The sequence below is a fragment of the Erpetoichthys calabaricus genome, chromosome 13 (assembly GCF_900747795.2).
Source record: "Erpetoichthys calabaricus chromosome 13, fErpCal1.3, whole genome shotgun sequence".
Lineage (NCBI taxonomy): Eukaryota > Metazoa > Chordata > Cladistia > Polypteriformes > Polypteridae > Erpetoichthys > Erpetoichthys calabaricus.
The window spans coordinates 84,373,911-84,395,293 of NC_041406.2; positions in this window are offsets into that span (position 1 = coordinate 84,373,911).

The following is a 21,383-nucleotide window of genomic DNA, read 5'->3' on the forward strand; positions in this document are numbered from 1 at the left end:
CATCCTTGAGATGTTTCTGCAGCTTCATTGGAGTCCACCTGTGGTAAATTCAGTCGATTGGACATGATTTGGAAAGGCACACACCTGTCTATATAAGGTCCCACAGTTGACAGTTCATGTCAGAGCACAAACCAAGCATGAAGTCAAAGGAATTGTCTGTAGACCTCCGAGACAGGATTGTCTCGAGGTACAAATCTGGGGAAGGTTACAGAAACATTTCTGCTGCTTTGAAGATCCCAATGAGCACAGTGGCCTCCATCATCCGTAAGTGGAAGAAGTTCAAAACCACCAGGACTCTTCTTAGAGCTGGCCGGCCATCTAAACTGGGCGATCGGGGGAGAAGGGCCTTAGTCAGGGAGGTGACCAAGAACCCGATGGTCACTCTGTCAGAGCTCCAGAGGTCCTCTGTGGAGAGAGGAGAACCTTCCAGAAAGACAACCATCTCTGCAGCAATCCACCAATCAGGCCTGCATGGTAGAGTGGCCAGATGGAAGCCACTCCTTAGTAAAAGGCACATGGCAGCCCGCCTGGAGTTTGCCAAAAGACACCTGAAGGACTCTCAGACCATGAGAAAGAAAATTCTCTGGTCTGCTGAGACAAATATTGAACTCTTTGGTGTGAATGCCAGGCGTCACGTTTGGAGGAAACCAGGCACCGCTCATCACCAGGCCAATACCATCCCTACAGTGAAGCATGGTGGTGGCAGCATCATGCTGTGGGGATGTTTTTCAGCGGCAGGGGACTGGGAGACTAGTCAGGATAAAGGGAAAGATGACTGCAGCAATGTACAGAGACATCCTGGATGAAAACCTGCTCCAGAGCGCTCTTGACCTCAGACTGGGGTGACGGTTCATCTTTCAGCAGGACAACGACCCTAAGCACACAGCCAAGATATCAAAGGAGTGGCTTCAGGACAACTCTGTGAATGTCCTTGAGTGGCCCAGCCAGAGCCCAGACTTGAATCCGATTGAACATCTCTGGAGAGATCTTAAAATGGCTGTGCACCGACGCTTCCCATCCAACCTGATGGAGCTTGAGAGGTGCTGCAAAGAGGAATGGGTGAAACTGGCCAAGGATAGGTGTGCCAAGCTTGTGGCATCATATTCAACAAGACTTGAGGCTGGAATTGCTGCCAAAGGTGCATCGACAAAGTATTGAGCAAAGGCTGTGAATACTTCTGTACATGGGATTTCTCAGTTTGTTTATTTTTAATAAATTTGCAAAAACCTCAAGTAAACTTTTTTCATGTTGTCATTATGGGGTGTTGTGTGTAGAATTCTGAGGAAAAAAATGAATTTAATCCATTTTGGAATAAGGCCGTAACATAACAAAATGTGGAAAAAGTGATGCGCTGTGAATACTTTCCGGATGCACTGTAGATAGATAATTTTTTTTTTGTTCTTTATTTCACCTTATACAATTTCTTGTATTAGGAATTTGTTATTTTTTGGGGTCAGAGATTGTACAGCGCCCCTGGAGCAATTACAGGTTAAGGGCCTAGCAGAGTAGGACCACTTTTGGCAGTGATGGGGATTCGAACCAGCAACCTTCTGGATACCAGCGCAGATCCTTTAGCCTCAGAGCCACCACTCCGCCCTAGTAAAGATAAAACTGAATGTGAAATGACGTCATAACTCCCCTCGTTTCACTGATGTCTTTGAGTCGTCCTTTATTTCAATGACCTTATCTTCGACTTATAAAAGGTTGACGGCCATTCCAGCATCGTTTCTCATAATTCTTTCCTCGGTCTTGACACTTTATTTTGTTTTCTTGTTTTCCTGACTTTGGGACTTTCTGATTTCCATCTTGTCACATGCATTTGGGAAGCAGCTGAAGGGCTTGAGCGATTGTACTTCCCCACCGAGACATGAGGTGGCGCTGTATAATAACTCTCTCTCTCTCTCTCTCTCTCTCTCTCTCTCTCTCTCTCTCTCTCTCTCTCTCTCTCTCTTCTCCTCCCTCTGCAGAAAGGAGGATTGACGTCAGTTCGGGGGTCCGTCCACCTGGGTCCTCTTCTTCCTCCCAGAATGCATCATAAATCGAGGAAACGCCATTTTCAGTGGTCAGCCCAAGCTTATGACAAGAACGACTCAACTTTTCTTTTTCATTTTCAACTTGTTTAATTCTACGGGGTTGGCTACAAGGTGCCCCAGAACACTTTTCTGCCTTTGTTCTCCTTTTACATCCATCTTTGAGGGTTGGTCTATGATGTTGTATTTGCCTTTTTGTGAGAAACTGAATCCTGATCTTCTACATATGGAGACAGGGATGGATGTTCAGACCACAGCCAGATTGGGATTAAGACATGGAAAATTCTCAGCTGAAATTTCAAACTAATCGTACGATTTCCTAAAGCTGCCTTTTATTTATTTATTATCTATTTATTTTCTCTCTCAGTATGACTCAGTTAGGAAACAAGCACTTGTACTGTGACTTGAGTCAGAGGCTGAATAATGAAGCTCGCTGCTGTATTTACATCTGTGATCATTAAGGCCTCGTCTTCTCAAGCATCATTACTTGGAGCCTTAATGCAGCGTAATGTATTACAGGGCTGTTTAATTCTTTCCTCTTGGACTTGATGTGATTTGACATTACTCAGGGTAACCGAGGAGCTAAAAATCAATAAGGCTCTGTAAGCGTCTCAGACTCAGACTCGGCCTTCAAACATTAGTAGCCGCGTGTATTTATAAAAAAAAGGGTGACAATAACTTGAGGTCTTTTTAAACAGCAACTCCGGTGGTCAATTGAAACAAAACTGAAGCCATTAAGGTCTTGGTGTGACCTTACAGGGACGAGGAGGAGGCCACAGATCTTGGGGTGGAAGGTCTTGTTTGGGAAACGGCTGCAGCATGTCTGACTTTCTCTCCATCTCCCCTGTTATGAATTTAACCTGAATAGGAGAGGGGGAAACCAAGGAAAAAACCCTGGCCAGTATGAAATTATTATAATGGAATGAAACGCTAAATAGTAACAGTAATACTATAGGAAATACTAAATAGTTCACTAATTTTATTAACCCTTAAACCGCCACATACTTGGGGGTTAATGCACCAAGTCAAGTCAAGTTAGGGAGTATGCACTGGTACAGTGCGTTTCCACACCCATTACACGACGAAACAACTTGGGATCCCGGTTGGCAACTCCCCCCCAGTCCCACCCTTTGGAAATGACCCTCTATCTGTCGCAGCCAGGTGTTACGTGGGCATCCTCTTGGTCTGGTCTTACGAGCTGGATCACCCTTGGGGTAACGCGCCACATGGCCATAGTGCCGTAACTGACGCTCCCTCCTCACAATGCAGGTAATGTGCCTCATGGACTCCATGAGCAACACAAAGTCAAACCAACAGTACCCAAGGATTTTCTGGAGAGACACAGTACCAAAGGAGTCCAGTCTTCGTCTCAGGTCACTGGATAGCGTCCATGTGTCACAAACCATATAGCAGGACAGGAAGCACCAGGACTCTAAAGACTTGGACCTTCGTCCTTTTGCATAGATATCGGGAGCGCCACACACCCCTTTCCAGCGACCTCATGACCCCCCTACTGACTTCATAGGAAGAGTCACTAGAGACATGAATGTCACTGCCAAGGTAAGTAAACCTCTCGACAAGGTCGACACTCTCTCCGCAGACAGACACACTGCTGATGGTCATGCCCAAGAGGTCATTAAAGGCCTGGCTGTTGGTTTTTATCCCGGACCCTCACAAGCTCAGACACTCCGACTCTTCGCTCAGTCTCTCGAGCGCCCTGATCAGAGCCTCCATTGACTCCGCGAAGATCACAGCATCATCAGCAAAGTCAAGATCTGTGAATCTTTCTTCACTGACAGAAGCCCCACAGCCGCTGGACCCCACGACCTTACCCAACACCCAGTCCATACAAGCATTGAACAGAGTAGGAGCAGAACACACCACTGACGTGTGTTAATGCACCCCCTGGACGCCAAATACTTTTTTGCTGCACTTTTTAAGGAAACGTCACAATTCACCAAGAAAAAGTGAAATTTTAATGGAACACATATTGTTTTCATGCAAAGAGCATCACAATTACTGCAACACTGATCATTTTATACACTGACAATGAGCTGTAAAAATGACTGTAACAATCTATTATTATATATATACAAAGTGCAACTGACGCCATTGATGAAATCCAGTAAATCACTGACTGTCAACTGCGCTTGAACAGGCTTCACACAGCACACAGAGGCCAACACTGACCCTGGCAGGCTAGTCTAGTGCAGTGGCTCAATCCCCAGGACAGTGATGCTGATTCGCTAGGGGGCGCCAGTGGTCACAAGCTGGCTGATCAACCATTGTATGGTATGGACTGATCAGCTCCGGTGTGTTTGCAAATTGCACTGGGAACCGACTATATCCAGTTGCGGCATTCAATGAATGGACGTTTGCTGAATATACTTGGTTCCAGGGTGTTATCAAATTGTACTGGGAACCGACTATAGCTGGTTCCGGCAGTTTAAGGGTTAAATACGATATAATTTGTTAATCCCCTGGGGGGGGGGGGGGGGGGAGATTGACTTTCCACATGAATCTTTGGGGGTCTTAGGGCAGGGTCAAGCATTGCACGGAAGCCCTGGAGTAAGTTTCAGATTAAGGGCCTCGCTCAAGGGCCCAATGGGTCCTTCTGGCAGTAACTGGATTTGAACCGGCCTCCAACATAAATGTTCCAAAGTTATAAAATGAAGAAAACAAACATCTTCGAGGCTGTTTGTTTGTTTGTTTTTTTTTTTTGGAGAGCCAAATGATGGCCCTACCCAGAATTAGTATTAGTATTAAGGTCCTAAGAATTTGCTCAGTGAGTGCAAAGGGTGCTAAGAATAGAGCTGCCAGGCAAGAGGAAGAGAGGAAGGCCTAAGAGGAGGTTTATGGATGTGGTGAGAGAAGGACATGCAGGTGATAGGTGTAACAGAGCAAGACAGGATGATATGGAAGATGATCCGCTGTGGTGACCCCTAACAGGAGCAGCTGAAAGAAGAAGAAGAAGAAGAAGAAGAAGAAGAAGAAGAAGAAGTAGAAGAAGAAGTGTACATTTGCCCTCTTTGCTGAGCTGGGCAAAAGTTTACGATATATGGGCTTGGGAAATTTTATTGCAAAAAAAAAAACAGACAATAAAAAGAATTCTGCGCATTGGCGTGCAACTAAAGGTTTTGAAAGATGAATATTAAAACACAGACTCCTTTTTGAATTTTAACGAATATTCTTATGGTTATGCTTTATTACAACGGTTTCCAACGACAGGACTGGCATCCTGTGAAACGATCCTCAAAGCCCTTTTTATTTTTATAGGTCCATGAATGACACGCATAAGCCAAGTAAATTGTGTTCTGAACATTTTTTACGCTTTGAACGATCGTGAGTTACAGCAAACTTTGTCGTCTTCTCTTGATGTGCAGTTTTTTGGGGCTTCTTTGGGGAAAAGCTAAAAAAAATTAACTAGGAGAGAGAAAATGTTTAACATTCCTTTTTTTTTATTCCGTGAAAAAAACGAAAAAAAATAAAAAAGCCGTCTGCATCTCCGTCGGCGTTGAAAATGTCTTTGTTGTGGTTTGATTAGAGGCCCTCGTATTTTTCGCAGCCCTGCTTGTCTATTGGTGTCGGCCAGTTTTAACTTTTTTTTTTCATATATTATTTATTTTTACGGTGATGTGGCTTATTGAAGTCCCAGCTGTTAACTTTTCTTTCTCACATGCATTTAATTAATCCCCTTTTGCAAATGATTGCCTTTAAACACCATGCGCTTTCCCAGATATTTATAAAGTTTCTCGGTTAATTTGCATTGCCTGATAAAAAGGCAGCTCATGGCTTTGTGGTGAGGTTTGTCCTACAGTACCTCGGTGACATCAGAAGCCAAATTCTCTTTTTTTATTATTATATTGTTGTTATGCCTCCACAAAAGTCAACATGTCAATGATGGCAGCATTTCAAAACAAGAACAAAAGTCGCACTATCTGAAGACCAAGAGCGGAGTGTGCTGTGCCCGTCGATGTGCAACAGATGAGTCAAGTTGAGTGGCTTTACTCTCAGGCCGTCCACACAGCTCATTGCAGCATACAGTGGCATGAAATAACAGGACTACAGCGCAACACAGACAGTCACGCATACGCATCTGAGGATCACCGTCTGGGCAACACCACTCCAGGATGAGAGGGGGCGCTGTTTCCAACAGCGTTGCCTCACTTTCCCTCCATAGAGTGGAGAAGACACCCAATGAGGGCAACTGACTCCACACCATTCCGGTCAAAGCCCTATAAAGCCCATCATTCGGACCAAGCACATCTCCGGATGGGGCTCCTCTGAATACAGACCCTCGCACGAGACCCCCTTTAACCTTGACTCGAGAGGCTCCTTTATGAGTTTCTTTGTTTTAAACAGCCTTTGCTTCCCCAGCGAGCGCTTGTTTTGCTTAATCTGTTTGTAACTAAATGGAAAACCGGAAAGTTCGCTGAACTCTGATGATACTGAGTGGGCACAGCTACCTGTACAAAAGGTGTACAATCCTTACACCAAGGGGCTCCTTAAATTCAAACATAGAGGGTGAATCAAAATTATGTTAACACTAGTGGAACTTCTATGTATATACTTATATACAATTTTTTTGGACAATTTATGTGCCACATATTATATATTATATATTATTATTCTTTCTTTATCTTCTTTTGGCTGCTCCCGTTAGCGGTTGCCACAGCGGATCATCTTCTTCCATATGTTTTTGTCCTCTGCATCCTGCTCTGTTACACCCATCACCTGCATGTCCTCTCTCACCACATCCATAAACCTTCTCTTAGGCCTTCCTCTTCTCCTCTTACCTGGCAGCTCTATCCTTAGAACCCTTCTCTCAATATACCCAGCATCTCACCTCTGCACATGTCCAAACCAACGCAATCTCACCTCTCTGACTTTGTCTCCCAACCGTCTAACCTGAGCTGACCCTCTAATGTCCTCATTGCCACAGCGGATCATCCTTTTCCATATCTTTCTGTAATCATCATCTTGTTCTGTTACACCCATCACCTTCGTGTCCTCTCTCACCACATCCATAAACTTCTCTTAGGCCTTCCTCTTCTCCTCTTACCTGGCAGCTCTATCCTTAGAACCCTTCTCTCAATATACCCAGCATCTCACCTCTGCACATGTCCAAACCAACGCAATCTCACCTCTCTGACTTTGTCTCCCAACCGTCCAACCTGAGCTGACCCTCTAATGTCCTCATTGCCACAGCGGATCATCCTTTTCCATATCTTTCTGTAATCATCATCTTGCTCTGTCATACCCATCACCTTCGTGTCCTCTCTCACCACATCCATAAACCTTCTCTTAGGCCTTCCTCTTCTCCTCTTACCTGGCAGCTCTATCCTTAGAACCCTTCTCTCAATATACCTAGCATCTCACCTCTGCACATGTCCAAACCAACGCAATCTCATTTCTCTGACTTTGTCTCCCAACCGTCCAACCTGAGCTGACCCTCTAATGTCCTCATTGCCACAGCGGATCATCTTTTTCCATATCTTTCTGTCCTCATCATCTTGTTCTGTTACACCCATCACCTGCAGGTCCACTCTCACCACATCCATAAACCTTCTCTTAGACCTTCCTCTTCTCCTCTTACCTGGCAGCTCTATCCTTAGAACCCTTCTCTCAATATACTCAGCATCTCTCCTCTGCACATGTCCAAACCAACGCAATCTCGCCTCTCTGACTTTGTCTCCCAACCGTCCAACCTGAACTGACCCTCTAATGTCCTCATTGCCACAGCGGATCATCTTTTTCCATATCTTTCTGTCCTCATCATCTTGTTCTGTTACACCCATCACCTGCAGGTCCACTCTCACCACATCCATAAACCTTCTCTTAGACCTTCCTCTTCTCCTCTTACCTGGCAGCTCTATCCTTAGAACCCTTCTCTCATTATCCCCAGCATCTCTCCTCTGCCCATGTCCAAACCAACGCAATCTCGCCTCTCTGACTTTGTCTCCCAACTGTCCCACCTGAGCCGACTCTCTAATGTCCTCATTTCTAATCCTATTCATCCTCGTCACACTCAGTGCAAATCTTAACATCTTTAACTAAAATTTTGTAAAATTTTGCCAAATCAATATGCGGACAACAATACAAATTATTATAATCATTATATTATTTATTATTATTATATATGTGTTGAACATGATGGCGAACAGGTTGAGACATTCGTGTAAATCATATGAAGTATGTTTTGTAAATGAATTGTTTCCACCATTCAAATGTTAACGTAATTTTGACTCAACCTGTATATACACAAAGGGCCGCTGTTAGTGTTATTGAAGGGACGTGTGCAATCTGGACACCGAGGGGGACCATACAGGTCATCAAAGTCTAATAATGTCAACTACCCAGCAGCCATACCACATGAACTTCAGAAACCTGAAGATAAGCCTGTTTGGGCCCGGCCAGCACTTGGATGGGAGACCATCTACGAAAAGCTTGGGTTGCTGGTGGAGGAGGTGTTGGGGAGGCCAGCATGGGGCGCTTACCCTGTGGTCTGAACGTGGGTCCCAATGCCTCCTGTGTAGTGACGGGGACACTCTGTTGTAAAAATTTGGATGAGGCATAAACCCGAAGTCTAAACTGTTTATGGTCAAAAAAGATCCCGGGGCATCCTTCATAAAGAGTACGGTGTATCCTGATGTCTCAGGCTAAATTGCCCACCACATTCTAGTCATTCTAATCATCCCCAGTTTTCTCTCTCTCTCTCTTGCCCCTTCACCACCTAACAGCTAATGTGTGGTGAGCGTACTGGTGTACAAATGGCTGCTGTTGCATCATTCAGATGGGTGCTACACATTAGTGGTGATTAGAGTGGCTCCCTACTCACTATGTAAATGTAAAGAATCATTATTATTACTATTATTATTACCCACTATGAACAATGAGGGGCAATATCCATCAACCTTACCTAGGGCTTCAGATGGGCTTCGACTGGCACTGGCAACCACAGAGGAGCTTCTGGTGAACAACAGGCTTCCAGCATATAAAACCATGAAGAGCTCATTTTCTCTATTCACCCTTGGACTTCTTCCCTGCTGATCTTAGCACAGGGACTGACGAACGTAGAGGAAGGTTTCACCAAAACAACGAACAACGATGGAAAAGCAGCAAGGGGACAAGTGGACTCCATCAGAGCTGACACTTGGACCCTGAAACGAGAAACATCAGATGCTGAGTACAAACGAAAAACCAGATGTCAAACGTGTAGCTCAGTTGAATTAACATAATCATTAAGTGATTAAACACACTAGAGCCAATACAAGTTCATTTCAAGTTTCTCCAGATTCCTACGTTGTACCATCAATCTGAAATTATATTTGCGTTTAGCTTGAAGCTCATTAGCACAATCACCACAAATGTTTCAGGAAGCAAAAACGTTGTTGTCCATTGTTTTAATACACTACTGTAGTATATTCTGTATCAGTGTTCTCTAAATCAACATGGAAGAGGAGATTCATCTGGTATACCGGATCTACTGGGAGAGCATGGGGGGGTCATGAGGTCACTGGAAAGGGGTGTGTGGCACTCCTGATATCTCCACAAAAGGACGAAGGTCCAAGTCTTTAGAGTCCTGTCTTGCTATATGGTTGTGAGACATGGACGCTAACCAGTGACCTGAGACGAAGACTGGACTCCTTCAGTTCTGTGTCTCTTAGGACCTGAGTGGCTGGACCAGGCCACCTAACACCTGGTTGCAGCAGATAGAGGGTCATTTCTGGAGGGTGGGACTGGACTGCCTGTCTTGCCAACCAGGATCCTGAGCTGTTTCATGGTGTGGTGGGTGCGGCCACACTCTGTACTCTGACCCTGATACCGGATCAATGGATATTCCACCCAGGACTGATCTGAAGGTTGGGTTGACCCGGTATGTCCATTCAAGTTTCATTTACTCAATACTCACTCTTGTTAAATGTTCCTCACAGTTTGTTCTGCTGAGATTCAATCCACCGACTAGAGAAACACTTGCTAGTTCTTTCTTCTGTGATATGTGCGGGTGATTCACGGACATATAGGCGGGAGACGCTTTATTGTATGGAAAACTCTGCTAAGAAAGAGGAACAAACTTAAAATACGTGCATCGGTGTGGGAATGAAACAGATGAGTCATTTATTCAAGACGAAAGACAATAATGCAAGATGACAAACCATGGAAACTTATCAGCCAAACGTAGCAGTCCAACCTGGAGGAGAGGCGACTTGTTTGTTAGAAATAAAAATGAAAACAGTTGGGAATCCCAAAACAGAAACAAACCTGCCCAAAACTTAATAACCGCTTATAACAATACATTTCCTTAGCAGCAGATTTAGGTATGGGCGACATGGTTGCCAGCTTTGGTGCCCGTGTCAAATAGCACTACACAGGCTGAGCCAGTCAATCTGTTAGGGGCACCGTTTCTGAAAGTTAAGGGGCACTGTGATGGTCCGAGTCAGCGCCACACTCCCTTGTCTCTTCCTGGAGCCTCTTCAACCCCAAACTATCGATAGTCGTAGACCGAGGTGAGCCGGGCAAATGAGGACACACACATGGTGTAAAAAAGGGATAAATGCTCTTATTACAGTCTCACAAAAACAGTGTTCAGAAAGCGCAGTTCAAGTTCAATCAAATCCATAAAATTCAGTGACCGTGGAGGCTTAAATCAACTCCATCAAGGCTATTAAAGCGAGGTTTAAAAAAATCACAGGCAGATGCGACCAGTAGGGGGCACTGCAGCATTTCCAATCTCAGACACCAGCACAACGGACACAGTCCCAGGTTCAAATAAATGTTTTATTTCTCCATTAATTGACTGACAATGAGGTACACTGAGCACAATACCTTTCCTCTCCTCTCCTCTACATCTCCGGGTCAGCTTTGTCTTCCTCCCTCCCTACTCTGCCTCCCCAGAGTCAGACTGGACGGCTTGCTTTTATGTCAGACCCGGGAATACTTCTGGTACCGGGACATAGTCTGACGGTCAGACAGGAGCCTGCTGAAACAGGGAGTCCCTCTCCCTGCTGTACCCTCTGGTGACACCCAAGGACCCCGACAGGATTGTCCCACAGGACTACAACTCCCAACATCCCTACTGGGTCCACGCCAGCAGAGCGCTGCCATTTATTACACTGGGGGAGGAACTGCCTTAAGTGCACCAACCTCCCCACATTATCCATTTGCGTCAATCCCATCCCGGCCAGATTATGCCTCCTACCATGTTGGTATGGTATCCCAGTCGGGAAGAGCACTCACACGGGAAACAGTCCTTTAAAAAACACACCAGCCCCAGTGCATCCTTCTAAAATTCCTGACTTACCCTGTTTGGATTCCGCAGCACGAGGAGACGTCCACCAACAGGCCCAGACAACTCTAATATCCTGGTCTGAGTTCCAGCCTGCCAATCCCTTGACGTTCCACGGGGTGCCAGACCCTCATCGTCTTCACCCAGCACAGCTCCCTCTGGAGCGCCGGCCACATGTTCCTTCCCCAGGGCTCACTTTCCCATCCACTTGCTTCCTCTCGGTCTTGCGCCGGCTCGCTCTTACTCCTGCCCTTCTCTCCATTCGTTTCTTTAACCTCCGTCTCGCTCTGTTCCGATTCTTTTATTCTTTCTCTTTCTGTTTCTCCCTCTCTGCTCTGCTGGCTCTTCTCTATATGGCCTGATTAGCGATACGCCGTTACACTCCGAGGCGGGAATGAGGCACGCGATCAGCTGAGCACCACAATCAACCCAAGTGCAGCCTGCGTGTTCTCGGGATGCAGCTCTTTATTTAAAAACTGTTAAAGGACACACCTTCACCACACAACACGCACCTTTATTCTTCAGCTGCCAGTTCCCAGAAATATACAAATAATGTCCACAATGACAGCACAGTCCTTCCGTGCCTCCAGTCCACCACACAGGCTTTGTCCTTCTTCCTCCCGACTCTGGCCCCTTGAATGGAGTGAGGCGGCTCCTGGGAGTGCTCCAGGTGGCTCATCAGGTCTGGTGGAAGTCCACTGTGGGGCTCTGCAGCGCCCCCTGGCGGCCCCCACGGAACTCAACGATGCTCTACCAGACTCCAGCTCCCAGCATGCCCTGCAGGAATCCGTGGTGCCACAGCCCTCTAGTGTCCCAGGGGAGGCAGTGCCTCGCAGATGCTCTCTCCCCCAGTCCTTCCATCCAAATGGGGTCCCGGCCTGGGTTATGGCCGAGGCGGACCGTCACAAATCATAACCAGAGAATTCAAACTACACAAAAACAGGATTATTTAAACTTCATTTTGTCACATTTTGTTTAATAAATCAAACACATTCTTATGAAACCCATAAAAAGTTGTTGTTCTCCTCAGTTGCCTCTGGTCTATCTCAGGTCCTAGGTGCCAACTGAGTGTTGGGTATGTCCTGGCACGGTGATCCCTGACAAAAATTATCAGCATTACTTGATAGAGTTTTGTATTTTATTAGTTTGCATCAGTTTGAATTTTGGTGTTCTGCCCTGAGTGGACTCTCAACTCAGATCACAATGGCCGCTGTCATTTAAAGCCTGAGCCTGTTGACTTCATCAGTTATGGTGTTTGTGCTGTAAAGAGCCTAATGAAATTATACATTTGGTTAATAATTCATTCTTTAACATGTGGCATTTGTTACATTGCATTTGAATTTAATTACAATTTACTGCTGTGCTGTGGATGAAACTGCCAGCAGCGTCTTTATGGTGCAAGTCTTCCAGCTGTGGGACGCTTTCCTGCAGTAGCGCTATGCTACCTTGTCTAGAGCCGCGTGCTCCTGGCCTACACAGGCCCAACAATGGAGCAATGGCTTGTAAAAAGATAGATATATGTGAAAGGCACTATATAATAGATAGATAGATAGATAGATAGATAGATAGATAGATAGATAGATAGATAGATAGATCGATAGATAGATAGATAGATAGATAGATAGATAGATAGATAGATAGATACTGTATAATAGGCAATAACACAAATAAATGGTAACATATTGTGACTGCAGGGGGCACTCACGAGTCAATTCTGAGCCCAAATAAAGAATCAGGTAGCCAAAAGTATAAAAATATAATAAAAGACAATGCAGGTCTGAAAATGCAAGAAAACACAAGACTTCCTTTCTTTACAGGTCGGGGCCCACTGGATGGGTTTCATCCAAAGTAGCCTGGCTCCAAACTCAAAAGGCAGGTGTGAGGCCCACAAAGGCCCCAAAAAATAGGAAAGGCTTTTAAAATGTTGTGTTTTCAGCCATAGAGTTTTCTATAAATATTGGCACTGAGGGCAGAAGATTTAAAGCTCAGATATGAACGAATTGACGGTCACAGCCTGATGTCTCATTCAGTAGCTCCAGGACTATGAGGACTTCGTTTTTAACTCCATATTATCTTTGAGTGTTTTCTTTGCTACCTTAAAACAAGTAAACTAGCAGTCAGAGCAGAAAGTGGAGGAAGAGCCCCTGAATACTGTAGTAGCCTGGGGGTCAAGGACTGATGAAGACAAGAGCGGCACAGTTGGTTATGGTCTTTTGGGGGCTGTCAGTTAAGTGACTATCAGTCTGACGCACTCTTTACGTAGGGGGGAAAAGAAAAGGCAGAGAGAAGATCCAGTTATGAATGGCAGGCCAGTGCTGTCCATCCATTCTGAGCCTGCTGAGGCAGCTGCTTGTGAGACAAACTTGACCAGGCCAATTAATTAAAGGGTTTAATAAAAAGAACAATGAATTGTTGACTAAACAGAGGTGAGGCAGGCCATTGGGGACATAAAAAAATGAACCAGCTCTTCTTTTAAAAAAAGCCCCCCCAGCTGGCCATTTTATTTATGTTTTCCCCTTAAGGGATTTCCTCTTTTTTGTTCCTTTTTTTACGCATGTTACAGACTCAGCAATGCATCATCGTCATCATCATGATCAGCATTGCTGAAAATAACATTTAGCACATGTGGCTCCTGCTTCAGGTAGCTGTATATTAGTCAAAAACGTGTAACTAAAATTTAGTTTTAACAGTTTGTTGGCACTTCGGGACCCAGCATGTTGTGAACAGTGCAGCCCTCTGACCACTAGGTGGAGCTGTGCCTCCAAGACCACAAGTACTATTGGCCAAGGGTGGGCCGTGACCACTATGTGCCCATCATCAGTGGCCAACAAAACAGTTTGTGAAGAGAAACACTAATAAAACCTGACACTTTCTACGTCTCCAATCCCAGCTTCGACTGTATCTCAGTTTGATATATTTTATTTTATATATATATATATATATATATATTTGCTTCTAATAGATTGGAATGGAATAAGAAGGCAGTATAGCAATTGGAGCACTCTTGTCCACTAACATTTCAGTTTTTGCCACTTTCAAGCTGTTGAATTCTTTCATACTTCACTCCGCTAAAGGAGGTCATTTGGATATAATTTGGTAATGATAGTCATAAAGGGTAAGATGGGCACCATTCACTACATCTGTCTCTCAAAAAAGAGGATGTACGTCTCAAAAAAATCAGCAAAAGGCCTAACTTGCCATTACTACAGGTCTGGGCCCACTGGAGAGCCTGGCCCCAAACTCAAAAGACAGGCATGAGGCCTGCACAGGCCCAAAATGGAGCAATGTCTTTTAGATAGATAGATAGATAGATAGATAGATAGATAGATAGATAGATAGATAGATAGATAGATAGATAGATAGATAGATAGATAGATAGATAGATAGATAGATAGATAGATAGATAGATAGTATTATATTTCATCTGAACGTTCTCCACTAGCTGGGCTTCAGGTTCCTGTTTTATGTCTCTGTTGCCTTTCATGCATGAGTACAGTACTGCCATCTCACACTTTATGGCGCTGCCTGATCTGCGTCACCCCACATAATGAGCATACTATGAACTTACTTCATAATTCTGCATAGATTCCTTGTACATTGTGCCCTCACTGCTGGGTTAAGCATGTTGTGCCCCTCGCTATGTAGCGCAGATGGGGTAGCGACAGTGACAGCCCCCCCCCCCGAAGTATGTAACACTGATCGCTTGCATTATGGACTCTGTGGGAGTGGTGGTACCCACCTGTATGTGTACATTTACTGCCAGTACTCCCAAGCTAAAAGAGGGAAGTGCCAGTATGGCAGGCCGGTGCAAATGAAGCAGACTATTTAACACCGATCATTGTGTGCTTCTCAAGCTGAACGCATGGAGAATTAACCACACTGCGTGGTGTTGAGTCATATCAAACCATAAAAAAGTCTGATTCAGAAAACACATGAGCCCTATGATATAGGAATCACAAAAGATGTATTACTATTTATATTTCTATGCTTCGTTTGTTGTTTTCGTTCCATCTGCATCTTTGGTTGCTTGAGGCCTTGTGTCGCAGTGGCCTCACAGCTCAGGTCACATTAGCCAGTCCAGTATGGGTGACAGACACTTCCGTAGCCCACAGAGACATTTAAGTGACCACTGCACCATTATGATCCACTCAAAACCGCTTCACTTTCTCCTTCCCTGTCGACATCAATGCATTTTTCTCCGTTTGGCTAAGATCCCGAACATTTCAGCCATTTCCCTAAACTCATGGACAGCTCATGCCAAGGATTCACAGCTCCACAGTCCCACTTGTTCTACTCAAGACCTGGCTTGGGCACAGTCAATGTGATGTTGGCACATTCTTCGCATTCCCATTTGGGTTTTTTTCCATGTTTTTTAGGAGGGTGTGTGCCCCATGATGGAGTGGAACCACAAACCAGTGGACCCAGTATCGCCTGGAAAGGCTCGGCCCTGAACTGGATTGCTGAATGTCTAAGAAATGTGTAGGTTGATAGTTTTGATTGAGTTTCCGGATTGTTTTATAAGAAGAAAAAATAAAACCAAAAAGAGACCACAACCTCCCTCCCCTTTAGTCCGCCATACGCAGCACTTTGGTGATGGCCTGAAGTTTTAAGCTCTCCATAATTTATCATCATGTTTGCTCCTGGAGGTATTTTAATGCTAATATAACTGAGAGACATTACTTGGTGTTTCGAGATGAAGCATCATCTATTTTTTATGACATGTAATATAGAAATCGATAAAGAAAAGGGGACAATAAGCTGGTTCCGGATAAAAAGAATCCTTCACTTGCCAATTTAAAAGGAGGCAGTGGGGCCCAGTAGGGACTCTGTACCTTATTTGTGAGCCTCTGTTGGCAGCCACCGCGCCGTCCTAATGCCCACGGCCTGCCGCTCTCCTCAGATGTTCTCCATTTTCCATCTCTTAGAGCTTTGCCCTTGGACCCTGGCGCCGGCCTGGGTTCCAGCTATTTACTTAAGTTCTTTTTTTATACTTCAGTTTGGGAGACAGAGATAACATCGACATTATTATCAATTAATCAACGGGTAGAATTTAATTAAACGAACACGCAAAGAAATAGCAGCATTGACACTTGGCAATTCACGGTGATGCGTCAATGCCATTCCACCTACGTGAGAGAGAAGGCAGGCTTCGAAGCAGAAGATGTGATGTAATCGAGAGTCGGGGTCCGATTTAACACGGGGACACAAGTTGGAAACTTATTAAGAATAAATTTCCACAAATGTTAACTTTTCTTCACACAGAGAACCACAGATATGTGGAATAAGTGACTGAGTAGTGTGGTAGGCAGTAGGACTTTAGGGGTCCCTCAAAACCCAACTTGATGTGATTTTGAAGGAGTTCATAAATGCCAGATGTGCATTGGGCCCCTGAGCAAGACCCTTAACCTGCAATTGCTCTGTCCCGGGTATGAAGTTAATCTGCATCCCACCCTTCAAGCAGGTCCTCCAACTTAACAAGGAAAACCTTGGGAGGTTGGTGGCAGGATTGGCACTCCAGCTACCATCAAAAAAACCTCCCACTGTTCCAGTGTGGTGCTGAGGTGCCACCCGTTGCATGGCTGCACTCGGATCCCAATCTGGGTGGTTCGTTGTGTGGTGGGTGCGGCAACGTGCTGTAAAATCAGCGCATTTATCTCCTCTCTCTCAGTGGATAGGATTGGAAAGCTTGATGGGCTGAACGATGGCCTGTTCTCATCCAAAATCTTCTTCTTCTTCCTCTACATCTTTTCCCACTTCTATGTGGGGTCGATGTGCTTCATCGACCTTCTCCATGTGCCTCCTTGCCATTCAAGCTCCTTTTTCCTTCAGATCTTCTTGTACTTTATCCTGATGAACTCCATTTGGGCCTCCCTTTGCTTTCTCTTCTCCCTGACTTCCACTCCCATCATTCTTTTGCCCACATCTTCATTGTCTCTCCTCATCACAGGTCTACACCGCTTCAGTCTTCTTTCCTGTACTTTCTTTGATATCCTCTCCCACTACCTCTGTACATCTGACCTCATTTCTTATTCTGTCATTTTTTCATAACTGCACACACATCCATCTCAACATCCTCATTTCTGCCCCATTCCAAATTCTTCTCCTGCTGTGCCCCCTTTACTGGCCCTGTCTCTGCTCCATACATCATTGCTGGTCTGACCACTGTCACCTTGAAGTCTTCAATCACACGGCACTCCGGATACCTTCTTCCAATTGTCCCATCCACACTGCACTCTATGGGTTATCTCAGCAGGTGATGCTCCATCTTGGGTTACCGCTGGTCCTTGATGTTCAGACTTCAGCCCTCCATGCCGGCTAACTTCTGAATTCTGATCCTCATTACACCTCATAGATTCCATCTTCTTCCTATTTATCGTCAATCCTCCATCTTTCAAAGCTCTCTTCTATTCTCCCAACTCCCTCTCCACGTCCTCCTTTCTGGTGGTACACAACACAATGCCATCAGCACAAAGCAGCACCAGGGGGACTGATCTTTAACCCCATAAGTCAACACATTGTAAATGATCCACAAAACACGGGAAAAAAGGTTTGCGGGCAATTGGCTGCCAAAAATGACGCAAAATGGTGGTTCAGATGATACAGATCAGTCCATAACAGAGAACCAAGCAAAAGGGCAAACATGGTGGTTATATAGTGGGAAACGGAAAATGATGTCATCAGACAGGAACCGGAAGTGATGTCCTCGGTGCTAGGGCCGGAAGTGCTGTTCTCGGGTATGTGGGACCGGAAGTGATGTGGCTGGACCAGGAAGTGACGTCCTCAGGGGGCCAGAACCGGGAAGTGACATCTTCGGGGGCCCGGAAACCAGAAGTGACACCTTGGAACCAGAAACGGAAGTGACGTCATTGGACCCAAGCAGAATTTCCCCGTGATCGGTCTGTCAATGGAAAAGAACAAGGATTAGTGCACTCTGCCGTCCCCTAGTTTGGCGAGGAAGTACCGTCTTTTGAGCCTTTTAGATGACTCCCATGCGCATGTTTGTGACAACATCCATAAGCGAATCAAAGAGGTAAGGACTTCAAGAAGACCCCCAGTGTAGACCTCCTCTAACTGGGCTCTTGTCTGGTACCCCAACACTACTTTCAACCCAAGTCCTCACTCCCTCGTACATATTCCTGGACAATCCTCACACACTTCTCGGGTCCTCCTTTCTAAGTCGTGCACCCCTAGACCTCTTGATGTGAGACTCCACCATAAGCCTCCTCCAAGTCGATAACCACCATATCCAATCCTTTCTGTTTTTCTCGATTCTTCTCTATCAGCTGTCTCAAGGCAAAGCCTGCATCAGATGTTCCTCTCCCTGGCATGAAACCAAACTGCTCCTCCCCTGTGGTGGTCTCTTCACTAAGCCTTCTCTCATTGTGTGTGACATCAGCCTCTACCTGAACATCACCCTTCTCCTTGGGTACAATCCCACTGTTCCTCCACTCCTCTGATATTCTGTTCTGTTCATAGATCCTCTGCAGGAGATCCCACACCATGTCTACCCCCTCTTCTCCTAAACTCTTCCACACTTCTGCTGGCATTTCATCCAAGTCTTAAAAAATCATCACAACACAAATTGTAATGCAGAATCATCATCATCATCATCAACATTAGTGCAAAGGTTCAACGTAAACTGAATCCACTCCTAAGCACACACCCAACAAACAGTCTTTTGTTTTCATACCGATCACCCAGAGATCCTCGGGACTATCCTTTATGCAGTCGCGTCAGTGATGTAACGTGTCGCCGTGCCCGAGCTAGCAGCCATGTTGATTAGCGCGACAAATTTTGCTGTTCTACCTTACCAGGACATGGTGAAAAAAATGTTTATTAGAGGATCAGGAGATGAAACCCGGTCAAAAAATACATGCAGCGTCGTTATCAAAAAGACAAACCGAGCTTTCAGCAACCTGCAACGTTTACACAAAAGTCCAAAACTGCAAAACCAAAAAGAAGTCAGGGAACTGAGACAAGTGTAACGCAGAGAATCGCCCACCAGAGGTGATTTTTATTAAAAACGTGGATAAGCTGGAAATGGGTGTGTCGACCTTTATATGGTCACGGGGTAAGACTTTAGTTTAGGTATGGCAAAAATGCATCACAAATGGTGCATCACAAACATTTGTAGGAATAAAATACATTGCATTTGTCATTCCAACAGATGGCACATCACAGCCATTAACTCTTTGAGGGCTAATTTTTTTTTTCATTGTTTTCCAAAAAAGGCGATTGTTTCACACTTAAATCAACAAAAAATATTTATGACAAATCTCATTCTGTTTTATTTTCAATGAAACCTCTACAATGTGCCAAATCATATATTTATTACATACCCGTATGTCTCATCACTCACAAGCTAAAATTCACTTTCTGGGAAAAATCAGCTTTAAGTAGTTGAGTGGCTGGTAATCCGTAGTGCCCACTAGCATGGCACGTCATTTAGTGAAGTCCGGTAGCCAACTTGCCTCCCACGGATCGATGTCTGTGTAGTCCTCCCAGTCAAACGTTGCTATGTGTTGCGATCAGCTGGGAACCAATTGGCTGGGGACTGATCAGATGATGCAGGTGCCTGACTTTCATTTTTGATTCCAGAACACTTGCATCAAAATCGGAGTCCGATTTAGCAATAATCCACAAATATCGCTTTCCGCAATCATGTCGCTCTCTCTCACCAGATACCGATACCATTTTAGATGTTGTTTTCTCAATGCAACTCACACATGTGCAGGGAATCAAGGTCAAAATTAATGAAGCTTACTTTTCTTGTAGCAAAGAGAATTGACCTGTAATGTAATGTCTGGTTTTGGCAACATTTACAGCTGATATCCACCATCTACCCCAATCCGCCTTCATCTGTATATGTTGACACTGCCTTTGCACTTTACAAATCCAAAGTGTTAACACTGCCTTTACAAAACCCATACCTGAAGGCAAATAACAGAGATCTATGACATGCTTTTGTCGTTCCAACAGATGGCACATCACAACCATTAACACTGTTGTTATGAATCCCATACCTGATGGCAAATAACAGAGACCTATGCATTGTGTTTGTCATTCCAACAGATGGCACATCATAACCATTAACACTGCCTTCATGAATCCCATGCCTAATGGCAAATAACAGAGACATATGCATTACGTTTATCATTCCAACAGATGGCACATCATAACAATTAACACTGCTTTTACAGATCTCATGTCTAACGGCAAATAACAGAGACATTTGCATTGAGTTTGTCATTCCAACAGATGATGCCTTACAAACACTTGTCATAATGCATGTTATTACTATAAATGTTTCTGATGCACATCATAACCATTAACACTGCTTTAATGAATCCTATGCCTAAGAGCAAATAACAGAGAAATATGCATTGGGGTTGTCATTCCAACAGATGGCACATCATAACCATTGACACTACTTTTACAAATCTCATGTCTAATGGCAAATAACAGAGACATTTGCATTGAGTTTGTCATTCCAACAGATGGCACATCACAACCATTAATGCTGCTTTTATGAATCCCATGCCTAATGGCAAATAACAGAGACATATGCATTGCATTTGTCACTCCAACCAATGATGCCTTACAAACACTTGTTATAATGCATGTTATTACTGTAATGGTTCTGATGCAACATCTGTAGGAATGACAATTGCAATACATTTTATTACTACATGTATTACAACATACATTCCAATAATTAGCGCCCTGCGAACGTTAATGCCAAGGTCTATGTTGATTACTCAGAATTCAACTTGTCCTCAGTGGGTGGCACAGCTAGTAAATATACTAAGGTCACTTGACCATCCTTTGAAAAAGTCAGAGTCTACTTAACATTTGCCCACTGGCCACCAAGCCTGTCTCTGGACATCTTTTAATGCCAGCCAGACCCGGCTGATCTCTGAAGGGTCTGATGCTAGACGTGGCACTGCTGATGATGCTTAATACCTCTCATCCACTCCGAGGTCCCGTTCCAAAACCAGATAAGCTAAAACAATCAAAGCAAATCCTTCAGAAAAAAATTAAATAATAACGTAGAGAAAGCCGTGCAT